General features: G+C 38.3%; 1 long non-coding RNA gene and 1 other non-coding gene across 2 annotated transcripts in view; both read left to right on the top strand.

Annotated features, from left to right (window-relative positions):
* Nucleotides 1-2,934: 2,934 nt before the first annotated feature.
* The window catches only part of LOC145952579 (uncharacterized), a 28,807-nt gene continuing 17,777 nt past the window's right edge, over nt 2,935-13,964 (top strand). The window contains exons 1-3 of the long non-coding RNA XR_014430024.1: nt 2,935-3,136; nt 3,568-3,661; nt 3,772-3,969. This is a non-coding gene — a long non-coding RNA (uncharacterized LOC145952579). The remainder of the gene's footprint in view (nt 3,137-3,567; nt 3,662-3,771; nt 3,970-13,964) is intronic.
* Nucleotides 11,108-11,312, top strand: LOC145952941 (small nucleolar RNA U3). Its single transcript, XR_014430447.1, has one exon. It is a non-coding gene; the product is annotated as a small nucleolar RNA U3 (small nucleolar RNA).

The raw sequence follows: 13,964 nt of genomic DNA, 5'->3' as shown, positions 1-13,964 counted from the left end.
GTAAGAGTTTAAATATCATATTTCCTTTGCTCCATCCTCACCATAAAGCACTTAAACTTGAATCAGAAATTTTTACGTAAATAATATTTTTTAAAAGAAAAATTATAAAAATGACACCTGCACAACTTTATTTACAAGAATAGATCTGTTTATTGTTCATGCTCAGAATTCGGTTCTCCGGGAACCGAATTCTGAGTTACAAACTTTTTTTTTCCTCAGAATTCGGTTCCCGGGGAACCGAATTCCGAGTTATTTTATTTTATTTTTCTTTTTTTCGTGTTTCTAGCCCATTTTGGGCAAATGTTGGAAGTGGAACAGCCCGTTCTAGAAGCAGAACGGGCGGTTCTGCTGAAAGACACAGAGTCTTTTTTTTTTTTAATTTAAAACAGGCCAAGAACAGCTAGGGGTGAGCATTAAACCGACACCCGAACCGAACCCGAAAAACCGATAAAAAATATTGTTTTTTGGTGGGTTCAGGCGGGTCTTATGGGTAAATCGGGTTAAAATTTTGATTTTATACGGGTTATATTGGGCGGGTTCGGTTTTGAATTTTTAAACCCGCCAAAAACCGAACCCAACCGAAAATGAAATAAGTTTAAATTTTTATTACTTTTGTATAACTAAACAACAATGGTCCAAACTTAAAAGTCTTTATTTCAAGTATAATATAGTCATCAATTTGTAACTTATTTTTTTCCTTTTTCTCATAACTTAGATATTTATTTTGTCTTCTCCTTCCTCATTCAACTTCTCAACACACTAGTCCATTTTTAGAGTTATCTTTTTGCTTCTTTCTTTGTCTTTCTTTTCCATCTTCTTATCTCCATTTTGAGTACATTTTGTGTGACTGTGATTTCTTATGATTTTGTAATCTAACTTTATATTTCTTTTCCATGTAACAACTATGAATTTTGTTATCTTTTATTTTTGCTTCTTTAGTTTGTAAATGTTTCAACTACGAATCTACTTACACCATCTATTGTCACCTTCATTCTATTTTTATACACTATTTTAAAAATATTTTTTATCGTTTTAAGCTTCATCTTCCTTAAGATAAATTGGTTTACAAAAAAATTCAAACCCGATTATACCCACCCGCTTAAATCCGAATACGTTTCAACCCGAACCGCCTCAAATCGAAAGCTCAGTCGGTCGGATATGGGTCACAGTTTTTCAAAGTCGGTTTACAATGGGTTGGACATTTTTCACCCGAACCCGACCAAACCCACCCGTTGCTCACCCCTAAGAACAACCCGTTTCAGAATAGAAATTTTGACATTTTTTTGAATCTGGAACGGCCTTGGAACGACCCGTTCCAGAAGACGTTTCAGGAAGTAGAACGTGTTTTGGAACGGGCCGTTCTAGTTTTAGAATGACCCGTTCTGGACAAACAGTGAAAGAAGTATTTTACTTTTTTTTTACAAATTCTATTCATAATAATTATCTTGTATATTTCACGAATCCTGATTAATTGATATTATTATAATTTTTATGTTAACAATACACTAAAAATTAAAATTTACTATTAGAATTCAAAACTATAACTCCATCCCAAATTTAATCCTTTAAGGTTAATTATCTTGGATCAAGAAATATCCAATGAATGTGAGTGAGGACTAAAAATTTATTGCTTAATATCCCATTATTTTAACTTTATTATCTTCTTTTTTTTTGTAAAAAAAACGTGAATAGTTGATGAACAAAATGCTTATTAGATAGGAATATAATTGAGTAAAAAGATATTAATTAGACTGTAAAATTCTAATGATATTTCTTTATAAATAAAAGAATGTTAAAATGGCCAAAAGTTTAAGATGAGTGAAATAATATTTAATATTAATGCTTAGAAGTTAAGAAACATTTAATATCAGTTATAAATAATATATTTAGACAACCACTTAAGATAATATCTTACGCTTAAAACGTACAATTATCCTTGAACTATAGGGAATCTATTCTCTCCAACAATATAATTATCGGATAAAATTTTAACTATTCAATCAATTTTATTAAAATAATATATTTTGTTATAAATTAAATTTAAAAAATTAAGGGTCAAATTATCACACTTCACCGTCCAAGTGTTCTCTTTGATAGGAAAATTTCTCGTCCGTCAAGCATAGTTTAAAATAATCTCAATTAATATTTATACTATATTTCGCGACTTGAAATTATTGAGATTTGAAATTTATAAAACATTAATTACTTTGGAATAAAAATTAAAGACTAAAACACTAAAAGTTTTGAAAAGGAAGAAATAAGAGTAATTATAGGATTAAATTGTAGCATTTTTACTGTTTGTCAGAACGGGTCGTTCCAAAACCAGAACGGCCCGTTCCAAACCACGTTCTACTTCCTGAAAACGTCTTCCGGAACGGGCCGTTCCAAGGCCGTTCCAGATTCAAAAAAATGTTAAAATTTCTATTCTGGAACGGGCCGTTCTTGGCCCGTTTTAATTTAAAAAAAAAAGACTTTGTGTCTTTAAGCAGAACGGCCCGTTCTGCTTCCGGAACGGGCCGTTCCACTTCCAACATTTGCCCAAAATGGGCCAGAAACACAAAAAGAAAAAAAAAATTAAAATAACTCGAAATTCGGTTCCTGGGGAACCGAATTCTGAAAAGAAAAAGAATTTTGAAACTCAGAATTCGATTCCCGAAAAACCGAATTTCAAGCATGAACAGTAAACAGGTCTATTCCTGTAAATAAAGTTATACATGTATCATTTTTATAATTTTTCTTTTAAAAATATTATTTACGTAAAAATTTCACTTGAATCATATAAACTAATATAATATAAATAATTATTTCAATTGATTTTAGGTTAAAAATCTAATTTGATCTTTTATAATATTAAAAAAATTTAATTTGATCCTATTTTAATTTTAATTTATAATATCTTAATGTGAGATTTTCGTCCAAATTTAACTAACGGAATTAATCTTGGCCACGTGAATGCTTATGTGGATTTACTTAAAATTTTCTTCTTCTCTCTTCTTCTTCCACCGAAACCCTAGACCTCCATCAATTCCTCACATAGCACCGCGCCAACAACTACCGCGTTGTTGCCTTTGCCGACCTCAAGTCCGCCACGCGCAGCTTCAGTCGTGCCCTTCTCATTGACGAAATCGACGTCGCTGTAAGCAGAACCCCATCAGAATCAACGTCGCCGCGCACTGGAATTTTCCCCTCTTTTATTCCACGCCTTTTCATTTTCGTTTAGGGAATTTGTTTTGCCCAAGATTCTCAATTGAAAAATGATTGAGGCTCCGAATCTGTACGCTGAAAATCATTCTGAATAAATAAAATAATATTTTAAATTATAAAATATTAAATTAAATAATTATTTTATAATAAATTTATTAAAATATATTAATATTTTAATTTTTCAAACCATGATTCAGACAAAATTTCGGACGTCGTAGCAATGCTCTTCTCAATTTGATCTGATTCCTCGCAAGGGGTTGTTTGATTGATTGATTGATTGTTGCGTTCCGATGTGTCTCGATTCGATTGGGATTTTTTTTCGTGTTTGTTTGTGTTGATTTTAGTGCGGTATTTATTTTGTAGGGTGCTGTGGTGGAAGAAAATAATATTGTTAATGATGCTAACACTACTAATAAGTCTGAGGCACATTTGACTTCTGTCGCTGCATTCTGGAATGGTATTGATAAATTGGCTTTTGTTAATCGAATATTTTGAGTCGATATTGGGATTAATTTTGGTGGTGTTGGACTGTACTATATTAGTATTGATGGGGGTTTTCTGTGATAGTGGAGGGTTTTCTTCTGAGGTGTCCAAGAGTGTTCCAAGGGAGAGGTTCAAGGCCTTCAATGGGATGTTTGAGGAGGTACATAGGACTCAGGCAGTCTGGCTGATACCGGATTCAGGAGCCAGTTGGCATCAAGTTGACATTTACGTGGTCAAGAGTTAACTTCGTTAGTTAAATTTGGACGGAAATCTCACATTCAGGTATTTTAAATTAAATTGAGACTAAATTAAAATAAAAAAATTAAAGTAGGATCAAATTAAAAACTTTTAATATTATAAGGGACCAAATTAAATTTTTTACCTTGATTTTATTAGCTTTTTTAATTATGGTAGATTAATTTTTTTCTTATTAATTATTATTAAGTTGTAAGACAAATATATTACTCCATATCTCTATAAAAATTGACTTGATGAGAAATTATATCTCTTAGTTAAATAAAAAAAATATTATCTTATACCAAAGTTTAGACACTAATAATTGATAAATGATAGATGAAAAATTTAATAAGTGATAGAGAATATTTATTTATTAAATGTTCTTATCATTGATCAATAGAAGAGCATATACTTACAATCTTTAATAAAAAAAAATTTAAAAAAATAACACTTTATAAAAATTATATAATACTTTATAAAAAAATTGTTAAATTGTACTTTATAATAAAAATTAGAAAGGATATAATATACTTATATTTTCTTTCATTTTCTTTTTTCTTTACATCCAACCCATAAAAGAGAATTTCTTTTTTCTCTTTTTAGTTTTTGTTTTCTTGATCTTTTCATTATATTTTTTGTGTCCAAATGAAGTATAAATAAAATAATATGCTCAAGATCAACACGCTTCACACTAAATTTTTATAAGATTTAAGTTAGAAAACTTTATATTATATGCTAATCATGGACAAATAAGCTATTGATAATGGACATATTGAAGTGCATGATAGATGATCCACTTTTTATAATGATAGTTAGAGTAACAAAATGGATTTATCCAAGGCAAATACTAATGTGCCACTACCATCTGACAACTTCGGTGCCTTTGTTACATGAACAAATTATAATTGGATACCAATTAAGATTGAGCATGCTCATGTATGGAAAATTCAAATATTATTTTTTAATAAAATTATATTAAGATGAACATCAACAACGAATGATAAATAAAATTGTCAGTTAAATAATGACTAATTATTAGAACTATAGAAATAAAATAAAAAACAAATATTATTTATAAATGAAACTACATCAAAATAAATATTAATAAATGATAAATTAAAATTACAAAAACTAAAATAAATAAGATAGAAATTTAAAGAAAATTAGGTTAAAACATGCTAAATATTATCCTTAGAAAGAAAACACATCATGATAAATTAATTAATTTGTAATGTTCTCTCAAGATACAATATGTCAAATCAATCGTGTGCAGTAAAAAATTTCAGAATCAAAAAACACCACTCCAAAATATATTTAATAATAAGAAATAATTCTCTAAGAGAGCAATAATAATTTTCACAATAATATGTCTTCTATAATTGTTTTTGTTCCGGCCAAAGGGTGGACTAGGATTTTTTCCTAGATCGTGCCTTAGAGCTAGAACATTCAAAAGTGTAATCTGCCATCCTAAGTCTAGGGTTTTAGATTATATAGTCTTCTTGCTTATAGGCCTCGCGGGCCCCGAGAATACAGGGATTTCCTTAACCGCTCTTATCCATAAAACAACTGATGAGCAAGGGTGGGGTTTTTCCCTTGCCACGGGATGGTATCGATATAAGGGGTAGGGCTCGGCTTCCTACCGACTAGGACCACTTGGGGGACCTAGTCAGTAATTTACCGAGTAGGTTCTTAGACAAGTGGGATTAATGTGGGGTCTGCCAGGCTCACGCGAGGGGAATAATCAGTCATAGACCGAGTACCCCTAAAAGAGGGGGTCGACGTAGGTTCTAATCAGTCTGCTATATATGGTGGAGTCAGGTCGGGTCACGTTGACCAGTTGGGTTCTGACCGGGATGGTCCACTAGCCTTCCAGCCTTGAGCCTATAAGGCGGAAAGGCTTGAAATGTGGCCCTTGTAGACATGTCGGGAATGGGGCGATACGCCTGTCGCCTCGATTCCTAGTCCCTTGGGACTCGGCAGGCTTCCCACTGGGATGTTTCGTGGGTTTATAGTCAGTCCTGTGCGCGCAGGGAGCGTCAATCAGACTGCAACCGGGACGATCCACTAGCCTTCCAGCCTTGAGCCTATAAGGCGGAAAGGCTTGAAATGTGGCCCTTGTAGACATGTCGGGAATGGGGCGATACGCCTGTCGCCTCGATTCTTGGTTCCTTGGGACTTGACCAAAAGTGTCTTTTCATTTCATCAACGAAGAGACATGTATTTATTGCGAAACCGGCGTTGCAGGATGTGAGTTAATGCGGAGCCACGTGGAGGTGTTTGTCATTAAAGTCGAGGGTGTGGGGCCCTCCAGTGAAGGTCTCGTAACGCCTCGCGTGCGTTGTGACCCTTGGGTCTCAGTTACCACGCGCGCGTTGCAACTCTTGGGCCTCACCCCTCACGCGCGGCCCTTCTCCTTATAAATATGCATCATTTTGGAACTTTTGATTTTGTTTTTGCCTCCTATTCTGCGCGTCCCCTTCCTCCGGTGATAGTTTTTGCCTTCTTGTGGTCTACGGCGGTGCACAGTGGTTCTGTGCCTGTGTTGGGTGGGAGAAGGTTGTGAGGGTGAACCCTAGGTACGCGCATCTATTTCCTCGTCTTAGTAGCTTTTATTTTGAAGCCAAATCCTTCCTCTGCCGTTAGTAAAGTTAGGTTTTGTTTATAAAATGGAAATGGCTACTGTAAGTTATAAAGACTTGTACAAATGGGTTAGGGACGATGTGCTAAGATGTGATTCATCCCTGAATTCTTGTGCTGCCATGGATGGTTTTTGCCGGGAGCACGTAGTGTGTAGTGAGGGTGCTGGTATTATTATTTGTGAGCCGTGTGTAGATAAGGAACCTGTCTGTGTTAGTACCCCTAGTGCTCCGCCGCTAGAACGTTTCACATTTTGTTATGCTACACTTATTTCCAAAATTAAACTTAGGTGGCCCCTTACCGAGTGTGAGAAAGGAATACTTCGAGTGTTAAATGTGGCCCCCACCCAACTTCACCCAAATGGATGGGCTTTTGTTCGTGGGTTCGAGATTTTATGCTCAGGTCTCGGTATTTCGCCGACTGTAAACAAGTTCTTTTACTTCTTTGAAAGTCGAATATCTAAACGTAGTGGTTGGGTGTCGGTCGGTGGAGTTATGGGCAAGGGGTTGTTATCCCTATTCCAACAATCCTATAAAGATTTTAAAAGGGCTTACTTCCGGATTCGTTGTACGGTGGGTAACGAAAGCTTGCTCGAGGGGTACCCGTTGTATTGGTGTGAGAGACCTTTGCCTATTAAGGGGTTAGAGGCCGATGCCTTATCGGAAAAGGACCGAGAGGAGGTTAAAAAACTTGAAGACCTCAAAACCATCTTCAACACTGCCAAACTTCTAGATTTAGAAAATAGGCCCACTGAACTGAAAATCTATATAGGTATTTACGATTTTTCTGTGATTATTGTCGTTGCTTTACTAAACCAAATTCAATTGTGAACATAGTGTATTGCTGAACTTATTGCAGAAAACATGGCCAGTCTAAGTAACCGAGAGCTTAGGAAACTGTGGAAAGAGCAAGAAGCGTCCAAAGCTGTCGGGGTTGAAGGGTCGGCGACCGAGAAGGTGGCGGAGTCTAGAACGCACCTTCCGCAGAAACAGGCGGGTGCTCCCCCGCTTAAGCGTCGCCGAGAGGTCGATAAGTCAGTATCTGTAACAGCCCAAGCAACCCGCATGTGGATATTGTCCGCTTTGGCCCACGGCCGCACGGTTTTGCTCTTGGCGATGACACGCATGCCACCCCAAAAGGCCTCCACCAAGGCAAGTCCTGCCAACCCATCAGAGTAGCGCAGCGACCCCACATGGCCAGATATTGTCCCCTTTTGCCCTCAGGCCTCATGGTTTTGTCCTAGGCAATGCCCTCATGGCATCCCTAAGGGCCTCCTCTCAAGGAAGGTATCCACACCCATATATATGGCATGCTTAGTTCCCCTTCCTAACCGATGTGGGACTATATCCACCCCCCCTCAAGGGAGTCCAGCGCCCTCGCTGGCACACCGATCCGGGCCCCGGCTCTGATACCAATGTAATAGCCCAAGCAACCCGCATGTGGATATTGTCCGCTTTGGCCCACGGCCGCACGGTTTTGCTCTTGGCAATGGCACGCATGCCACCCCAAAACGCGTCTAAACAAGGAAGGTGTCCACACCCATATATATGGCATGCTTCGTTCTCCTTCCTAACCGATGTGGGACTATATCCACCCCCCCTCAAGGGAGTCCAGCGCCCTCGCTGGCACATCGGCCCGGGAACCGGCTCTGATACCAATGTAACAGCCCAAGCAACCCGCATGAGGATATTGTCCGCTTTGGCCCACGGCCGCACGGTTTTGCTCTTGGCGATGACACGCATGCCACCCCCAAAAGGCCTCCTCACAAGGAAGGTATCCACACCCATATATATGGCATGCTTCGTTCGCCTTCCTAACCGATGTGGGACTATATCCACCCCCCCCTCAAGGGAGTCCAGCGCCCTCGCTGGCACACCGATCCGGGCCCCGGCTCTGATACCAATGTAACAGCCCAAGCAACCCGCATGTGGATATTGTCCGCTTTGGCCCACGGCCGCACGGTTTTGCTCTTGGCGATGACACGCATGCCACCCCAAAAGGCCTCCTCACAAGGAAGGTATCCACACCCATATATATGGCATGCTTCGTTCGCCTTCCTAACCGATGTGGGACTATAACAGCCCAAGAACCCGCATGTAGATATTGTCCGCTTTGGCCGCAAGCCCTCACGGATTTGTTCTTGGCGATGGCACGCATGCCACCCCAAAACGCGTCTTCCAAGGCAAGTCCTGCCAACCCCATCAGAGTAGCGCAGCGACCCCACATGGCCAGATATTGTCCCACAATGGGTTTTGTCCTAGGCAATGCCCTCATGGCATCCCTAAGGGCCTCCACACAAGGAAGGTATCCACACCCATATATATGGCATGCTTAGTTCCCCTTCCTAACCGATGTGGGACTATATCCACCCCCCCTCAAGGGAGTCCAGCGCCCTCGCTGGCACACCGATCCGGGCCCCGGCTTTGATACCAATGTAACAGCCCAAGCAACCCGCATGTGGATATTGTCCGCTTTGGCCGCAGCCCTCACGGATTTGTTTCTGGCAATGGCACGCATGCCACCCCAAAACGCGTCTACCAAGGCAAGGTGTCCACACCCATATATATGGCATGCTTCGTCACTAAATGTGACACCCTCTACCCCAACATCATTAATAAACATAAACTATATTTATAAAAGATTTTCATAGAATGATATAAAACAATAAGTATCATAAGGTAGAAGATGCACATTCATAATTCATACACATAAATATTAAAAATCAAGAAGTTATTATAAAACAAAGATTATAAATTAATCCCAGTAAAGGTGGCAGAGCCTCCTAGTTAGGAATTAACTTATAATCTTTTAGTAAAATTATAATATGATAAAAATACACACTTTCAACATAAATAACATAAAAATTACAAAAGAAAAATAATAATAATTTAACAATAAGTCTAGCTAATCCCGATGTCACATCCTATCAGAGCGAAACCCAAACAGAAGCCTAAGCTTCACCACCAACATCCTCAGCCTCATGCTAATTATCTGCATCACAATTTAAATATACACAAAAATGACAAGGGAGTGAGAAACTTCTCACTCAGTTGCAGATATAGAAATAAAAGTTAAATAGCACACACACACGCAATATAATTCACATATATAATCAATCTCACATATATGCTTATGTATAATGATTTTCTTGACTTGACTCACTAATGTATGCATGTGGCGCCATACGGAAGTTCACATATCATCATTGGTGACCCGAAGGCACACCTATACAATTGTCGGTGACCCTAAGGTACACCTATCATTGGTGTTCATACACCTCGTTAGCATATCGTGGGTGACCCAAAGGTACACCTTGTTAGTCGTGGGTATGCGGCCTCAGCGGCACACCTGGAGTAATATGTGCATATGATGCATGTCATACATTCACAGACTCAACCTTTAGCATGTTACACATATCATATTCATATTTCATAATTAAGAATTATTTCAATAATCCAATTTAATAGTCCAATAGTCCAACAGTCCAAACAGTCCAACAGTCCAAACAGTCCAACAGTCCAACAATCCAACAGTCCAGAGGTTGCTTAGGTATCATATTTTTCAATAATAATATATTAAGATCTTTTAAGTAAAGTAGGAAGCTTAAAAGGTAATATAAGATAATAAGGAGGCTCAGCCTTCCATTTAAATAATAGATTACAAATTTATAAATACTTAGGAGGCTTAGCCTTCCATTCAAATAACAGATTCTAATATGTAAATAAATAAGATATAAAACAAAACACATCAATAATACATATTCAAAGAAATAAACAACAGGCAAGGGATCGGGAGCCAATCCAACAAACAAACTATTTAACAATTATTCCCACACCCCCCAAGCGAGGTTTCCCACTCCCCCCCTTACCTGGGTTTACAGAAATTTGGGCAGAATCTCCTCCTCTCTATCTTTCCTTAAAAGGAATCGGAATTAGGGCAGAATCTCTTCCTCTTTCTCCTTAAACAAGACACTAGAGCAGAACCTCCTTTTCTTTCTCCTTCTCTCTCTCTTACTTTCTCTCTCTATTTCTCCAGAATTTCCTTCTCTCTAGAATTCTAAATTTTCAAAACCTTAAGTCCCTATTTATAGAATTTTTGAAGTTACTATGCACTATGCACTATTCATTAAAATAATATTATAAATTACTATGCATTATGCACTATTCATTAAAATAATATTATAAATTACTATGCACTATTCATTATTATATTCAAATTTATTATAAAATTTGAACCCGCGTCAGCCGCCCTTCACTGTGCAATTGCATAGTGAAATACTATTCATACATACGTATACGTAAATAGTAAAATACGTATACATAAATAGTAAAATACGTATATATAAATAGTAAAAATACGTATACGTAAATAGTAAAATACATAAATAAAATACTTATTCACATAATAAATACATAAAAAAAATATTTCTTTTCATTAAATAAAATTTGGGATGTTACAATTCTCCCCTCCTTTTAGAAATTTCGTCCCCGAAATTTTTGCAATGGTAAACTCTTCGCATTCTTACTTCTAATTCTTATGCAACATCACTACCTTGTTGATGTACAACTTTTATCACTACCTTGAGATCTAAGGAGACAGGAACCTACGTCTGGTTGATGAGCCACGACCGTGTGATCAGAGCGTGATTAACTGTCTGATGTGTTCCTCTAGGGGGAGCTTCATCTGCGACTGTAGAGGATCGTTCTTGGTCCAGTGGTGGCCGAGATGGTCACACGGTTGTCTGACAGACCCAAATATTTGATATAGTCCCACATCGGTTAGGAAGGGGAACGAAGCATGCCATATATATGGGTGTGGATACCTTCCTTGTGTGGAGGCCTTTTGGGGTGGCATGCGTGTCATCGCCAAGAGCAAAACCGTGCGGCCGTGGGCTAAAGCGGACAATATCCACATGCGGGTTGCTTGGGCTGTTACATTGGTATCAGAGCCGGGGCCCGGATCGGTGTGCCAGCGAGGGCGCTGGACTCCCTTGAGGGGGGGTGGATATAGTCCCACATCGGTTAGGAAGGGGAACGAAGCATGCCATATATATGGGTGTGGATACCTTCCTTGTGTGGAGGCCTTTTGGGGTGGCATGCGTGTCATCGCCAAGAGCAAAACCGTGCGGCCGTGGGCCAAAGCGGACAATATCCACATGCGGGTTGCTTGGGCTGTTACAGTATCGGTCGTGAATCTGGAAACTATAGTTGCCAACGAAGACGGTGGTGAAAGAGATGAAGAGAACGAGGCTCAGTTAGCCGAAAGGACCCTGAGCATGTGTCTTGGTGAAGGCTGGGAGCCTACAGACCGTGGGGCCAAGAGGGGAAAGGGTGTTTCATTCTGGGACGACAAGTTCAACCACTCCGGCCATATTCGTGGGACTGACCTGTTGGAGGGTGACAAGGAAGATTTGGAGAAGATGAGTGCTTTTTCCATTGTGAAAGGCATCGAGTCTCTGTCTAATCGACTTTCCGTTCTTTCCATAGTTAATGAAGATAAAGTCCGGAGTTTGACGCAGGAATTTAAGCTTCAGGGGAAGAGAGTGAACAGCCTGGAGGAAAGTTTAAATAAGGGGAGGGCTGATTTAAAATGGGTGTCCAATGAGAGAGACAAGCTGCTCGACGATCGCCGAGAGTTCGAGAGTGAAAGAAAGGCGTGGATCGAAGAGAAAGCGCGAATGGAGAAGGAACTTGAAGAGACTCGACTGGCTCGGGACAAGAATGCTGATGCTGCCCAAGTTTTTGAGACCGATGTGTCTAAACTCAAAATCGAACTCAGTAACTTGGAGGCCGAACTTCATGCTGCCAAAATGGAGGCTTTGAAGAAATTTACTGCAGGTTTTGATGCGGCAACCACGCAAGTGAAGTTCCTCCATGCCAACTTGGACCTTGGAGGTGTTGGGTACTTCAAAGAGATTGTTGACGGAGAGTTGGTGGATCCCCCCAAGGATGACTAAGTTCTTTGTTTAGGATGTTGTATTTTCGCATTATTGTCATTTTCTTTTAAAAACGATTGTGGTCCTTCCTTTTTGAATCCGATATGACTTTACTCATCATTGCTTTTTTTGGTATAATTCGAATGCATGATATTTCATAGTACTCTGAGTGTATGATTTTCCAAGTAAAAACAACTTTTACTAATGGATTGCCCAAATCTCGACTCGCACAACTGTGGAAAGTTTTTGAAGTTAAAATTGATTCTCAGGACAATTGGTCGTCCAGGTCGTCCAAATACCGACTAGAGAATACCAGAATTTTTTCCAACTTAAAAATGAATCTCAAGGCAACTAGTCGTCCAAATACCGACTAGAGAAAAATAACAAAATTTTTCTAAGTTAAAAATTGAATCTCTAGGTGACTAGTCGTCAAAATACCGATTAATAAAATAACAATTTTTCCAACTTAAAAATGAATCTCAAGGCAACTAGTCGTCCAAATACCGACTAGAGAAAAATAACAAAATTTTTCTAAGTTAAAAATTGAATCTCCAGGTGACTAGTCGTCCAAATACCGACTAGAGAGAATACCAGAATTTTTTCCAACTTAAAAATGAATCTCAAGGTAACTAGTCGTCCAAATACCGACTAGAGAAAAAATAACAAAATTTTTCTAAGTTAAAAATTGAATCTCCATGTGACTAGTCGTCAAAATACCGATTAATAAAATAACAATTTTTCTAAGTTAAAAATGAATCTCAGGGTAACTAGTCGTCCAAATACCGACTAGAGAGAATACCAGAATTTTTTCCAACTTAAAAATGAATCTCAAGGTAACTAGTCGTCCACATACCGACTAGAGAAAAAATAACAAAATTTTTCTAAGTTAAAAATTGAATCTCCAGGTGACTAGTCGTCAAAATACCGACTAGCAAAATTTTTCTAAGTTGAAAATGAATCTCAAGGTATCTAGTCGTCCAAATACCGACTAGAAAGAATACGAGTATTTTCCGTTAACATTTGAAAATCAATGCAACCAGTCGTCCAGATCCTGACTACTAAAATGACGAATATTCTCCGTTAATCATTTGAAAATCAATGCAACCAGTCGCCCAATTACCGACTGGAAAAATAACTGATTTTTTCTGTCGTCCAAAAATCGACTAGGAAATGGAAAAAAAATTTCAGTTAAAAAGTGAAATTCAAGGCACCTAGTCGTCCAGATACCGACGAGAAAATACCAAAAATTTTCTAGTTAAAATTTTATCTCAAGGCCGAAGTCGTCCAAATACCGACTTTAGTAAAGGAAGATGTTATAAGATCAAAAGTGAACTTTGGCCATAATATCGGCCCAATCCCGATCATAGTAAGGAGATTAAAAAGAACTTTAATGTAAATAATCGTCTAGCTACCGACTTGAAACAAAGCAACGATTTTTCCGTTAAAAATTTGAATTTTGACGGAACCA

This window comes from Cajanus cajan, chromosome 10, assembly GCF_000230855.2.
Source record: "Cajanus cajan strain Asha chromosome 10, NIPB_CcT2T_4, whole genome shotgun sequence".
In the NCBI taxonomy this organism is placed as follows: Eukaryota; Viridiplantae; Streptophyta; class Magnoliopsida; order Fabales; family Fabaceae; genus Cajanus; species Cajanus cajan.
This window is presented reverse-complemented; position numbering and strand designations above follow the sequence as displayed.